The sequence below is a fragment of the Lemur catta genome, chromosome 16 (assembly GCF_020740605.2).
Source record: "Lemur catta isolate mLemCat1 chromosome 16, mLemCat1.pri, whole genome shotgun sequence".
In the NCBI taxonomy this organism is placed as follows: domain Eukaryota; kingdom Metazoa; phylum Chordata; class Mammalia; order Primates; family Lemuridae; genus Lemur; species Lemur catta.
The window spans coordinates 16,245,632-16,250,371 of NC_059143.1; positions in this window are offsets into that span (position 1 = coordinate 16,245,632).

Genomic DNA, 4,740 nt, shown 5'->3' on the forward strand with positions numbered 1-4,740 from the left:
CTGAATGAGCTTTGGCCAATTACGAAACGTTTCTGAGCTATAGACGTTAGCTATGAAAGGGAGCTGACGCTGGGCCCTTTCTCAGGGCAGATGATGAGGAGTGCGCAGATAATAAACATAAAGCGTGTACACGGTGCCTGGCACGTGGTCCCGTCAGCGGGTGTCAGCCATGGGCACCAGTCCATGCGGAAAGTGGGGGGACTCCTCTTCGGTGTCTGGCATGGGGGACGTGACACAATAAGAAGTATATGTTTGGTCTTTATCCCTGGTCTTGACACAGAGCTTCTAAAGCCCTTGGGATTTCCTGAGTTACAGGAGCGCCTATTGGTTTTCATGACAAGCCCCTTTCAACCATACCTGAGTTTTTGCTAAGGAGGCCATGCTTGCTGGGCCCCTAGACAGCTTCACCTGTGTGATTAGAGGCTTGGAAATTTCAGCCTCCCCCCAACCACCACCACTCCCCCACCTCTGGGAGGGGAAAGAGGCTGGAAATGGACTTAAATCACCAGCGGCCAAGGATTCAGTCAATCATGCCTACGCAATGGAACCTCCCTATAAAACCCCGCGTCACAGGGCTCAGAGGAATGCGTCCAGGTGCGGGAAGGGTGGCACGCCAAAAAGGCACAGAGGCTCCGCACCCGTCCTCCCTTGCCTTGCCCTTCTGTGACACTGCAAAATATGTATTTGGTCCTCATCCCTGTTTCCTGACAGCTCGTAAGATCTTGGAATCTCCAGAGTGTCTTTTGTATGCTAACGGCTGTGCGGCCTCCTGCCTGACTTGCCCAGCCTCCTTTTGGCTTCCATTGCGAGAGGCTGACCCGGTGTGGAGGCGACAGGTCCCCACAGAGGGAACCAACCAATGGAAGCCACCTGCTCCTTGTCTGTCTCTTCTTCTCCCCGACCCAGGACAGGGCACTGTCTTTCACAGCTGTGGATCGTGCCTGACGTGTGTCCCAAAGGAAATGCTCCCCCAAAGTGGCTGTTAAGCTCCATCCACTTCTCTCCCCTCCAACTTCACCACAGAAGGGGACCCAGGCCCTTTATTCCACAAAGCACAGGCAGCACAAGGCTGTTGTGCATAACCGAGGATAACACAGGGCACTGGCTGAAAAACACACACCTAGCCCCAGGGGCCCTGGAAGAGCGGTGACCACGCCCCTCCTGTCACCTCTCTCTGGAGATTCCTCACCTATGGCAACCCGAAATAAGTGACTGAGGAAAAGATCTCAATCAATGGGAGTTTATTAAGCCGAAGTTTGAGGATGCACCTGGGAAAAAGACAAGCCACAGGTGCATCTGTGACTTTTTCTGAAGGGGGATTTGGGAACTCCATATTTAATGGGAGAGGCGCACAGAGAGAAAAAGGAGGAGGGGGGTGGGCAGCGAGGCAAATGGTTCCATTCTTGCTAGAGCCAGGGAATCTACAATTTACATAAGATAAGGGGAATGTTTGAGAGAAAAAGGGAGGGAAGGAAGCATCAATTATGCAGATATCCCTGGGTAGGTGGAGGAATGACTGATCTTGTCCGGTCTCGGTTTTGCACCTGGGAAGTTAACCCTGTCATCAACATGATTAGTGTGGACGCAAACAGACTTTAGTTTTAGGAGACCTAGCCTGCAGATCCAAAGTTACAATTTGCATGTCCGTGTTTATGGGAGGCCAGCAAGGAATTTCCTGTTGAATGATCCGTGGGGGCAGTCCCACAAGGACTGAGGCCTTTTACCGTTCCATGGGGATCTGGCTAGTGCATAATAGTAGTTACAGCTATTCATTTGGAAGGGGTGTTGCATGACTCAGCCTCCAGGCTTGACCTTCCCTTTTGCATATGGAGTTGGAGGTGGGTGGTCCTGAGATGTTCATTTTCCCTCACACCTATCCCCAGGTTCCGGGTCCCTTAGTCCCTGCCCACCACTCTCCCCATCGCGGGTAGGGAAGGCTGCTCTGATAGAAGTACACAAACCACTGATAGAAGTACACAAACCACTTAAAACCGTGTCTAACACAAAAGGCCCCATATTGCATGGTCCTGTCCGTAGGAAATCTCCAGAACAGGCCAGTCTACGGGGACAGGAAGTGGGTCAGTGATGGCCTCGGTCAGTGAAGGAGAGCGGGAAGCATGGCAATGGGTGTGGGGTTTCTTTTGGGGGTGAAAATATTCTACAATTAGTGGCGACAGTTGCAGAATTCTGAATATACTAAAAACTACTGACTTGTACACTTTAAATAGGTGCATCTGAGGGCATGTGAATTATATCTTGTGAACTAAAATAAAATCTTAAGGCTCCCCACCACCAGCTGGCTGAATGGAACCCCTCCTGGCCAAGGAGATATCTTAAAACTAAATTGCCTGCCACTAGCGGGGAGGTCAGACTTGCCTCATCACGCGCCCCCTCCCTTCTTGGAGACAGCCTGTATAACTCATTAACAGGCCTAAGGGTATGCAAGACAAACCTGCAGGCCTTCAATTGACACAATAAATATGTCCCGTAGCTTGTCTCTAATTAACAGATCTCCTCGTCTTAAAACATTCCAAGCCCTAATTTAGACAAAGCTTCATGTCTTTAACCAATTACAAGTCAAAGAATCTTCAAACCCACCTATAACCTGTAAGCTCCGCCCACTTCAAGATGGCCCACCTTTTCAGGCCAAACCAATGTATGCCTTCCACATATTGATTTATGACTTTACCTATAATCCCTGTCTCCCTGAAATGTATAAAACCAGACTGTAACGCAACCCCAGCGAGTCCACTTGCTCAAGGCTTCTTGGGCGTGACTCCGGGTCATGGTCCCCAAATTTGACTCAGAACAAACCTCTTTATTTTACAGAGTTTGGCTTCTTTTCCATTGACAATCTCAATGAAGCTGTTATTTACCAAAAAAAAAAAAAAAAATCTCTGTGTCTAAGAAGACACCTCCCTGAGAACAGGGAGTGTGTATTTGCTTTCAGTCTCCAGTCGCCTAGAAAGTCGCCAGTTTTTCCTGCCAGAACAAGGGGGATTCTGCCTGGAGGACAATTCAGTGCCCAATCTGCCCGCAGCCTCGCGGGTTTGGAGTGAAACCTCACCCCAGCAACCGGAGAGGCCACTTCCTCAGGATGGCAGGTCAGCCCTGCTGGGGGAGACAGGGACCTCTGTAACGAAGACCAGCACCCAGCGGGCATCCATCTGGATGTGATGAGTGAAGGAATGAGGAAATAAATGAAGGAGCAATTGGAATCACTTGCCAGAGCAGTGAGAGCAGCCTGGGATAGAACCCAGGGTTCTGTCTCCTACTCAGAGCCCTTTTAGCTAAACAACTTCACTTCACTTCCATTTGTCATGCAAATCAACCGGCCCAGGCCCAGGGGTGCCTGCATTCTCTGTCCCAAGTTCCAAGGGTTTCCTTGCTCCCCCCAGGCTCAATCAGGGGGCCAATGGGCACAAAGGCCTTGCCTTTGCCAATCCTATGGGCCTTTCACACAGAGCAGGAAATAAATGACTCAAATGTTCCTTTTGGCTCAGGCAATTGTTTAAATGAGATTTCGTCCTCTGCTGCCAAGGAAGGGGGGCTGCTCCTTCAGACCCCTCCCCAGTTGATCCGGGATGGAACTGGACGAGGTTTATACGCCATTGTTTGTTTTACTAAGGGTGAACCACTGCTAGTCAGGCCACCGAAAATCAGCTCAGCTCACCGGGAGCACAGAATGTCTGCCGTCTCAGAAATGCTTCCAGAACAGAGGGAACCTTGTGCGAGCCCCGCAACGGCCCGGCCTTCCCAGGGGTCTGCTGCCCAGTTCAGAGGACGGGAGCTGTCCCACAAGCCGCCGGGGCCTGGAGATGAGCAGCGGTGCCCTGGGGCCCAGAGTTGTCGTGGGGGGCTCAGAACCCAGTGAACTGGGGTGAGGGAGGTGGAAGGCGAATGCCCAGAAACGGTCTGGCCCTGGGGAGGTACCAGGGTGGACTGGTTGTGAAAATGACTTTGGAATCTTGGCTTAGTAGTGGGTGATCTTGGGGAGGTTTCCTGTCCTGTCAGGGACTTTCAGGCCTCATCCATAAGACAGCCTGTTCAGGGTGGTGAGGAGGAGGTGACATAACACGTAGGAGACACCTGCACTGTGTCTGGCACTCGATAAACGTTATTCCCCAGCCCTGTACCCAATCACGCCCCGGGCTGGCCCCACCTACCTTCCGTCTCATTCCACGAAACGTAACTGAACTTCCCCACATCCGGCCCAGGTCACCAGTCTACGTGGCCTTTCCAAACCCCAGCATTCCGTGGGGTGGGGGCAGAACACCAAGAGAGTTAAGAGGCAGGGGCTGCTGGGGGCTGGCCCCTCTACCCGGCCAGGGGCTTTCGGGAAGGTGCTTACCTCCTGCGTCTGTCTCCTCTGCAAAACGAGGCTGTCACAATCCCCCAGCAGAGGCTCTTTGTGAGGGCTGAGACGCTGCACTCTGAGGCCCCCAGCAAGCCCAGCGACGGGCCACACAGCCAGAGGGCACTCCTCCCTGCCTGGCATTGCCTCAGCACCCACCCACACATCGCAGACCGCTTGGCTCCTGTGCTGCGTGGCCTGAGGGCACTCCAACAGCAGGCCCACGCCTCCGATGGCCAGCTGCCAGTCTGCACAGGGCCGCCATGTGGCCTGAGTGCCCTGGCCTCCTCCAGAACCAGCAGGGGAGAGGGTGGCATGTTCCATCCATGGGGCTCCTTGATGTCACCTTTGTGTGCCCAAAAGTGGCTCTCATTCACCTTCAACCT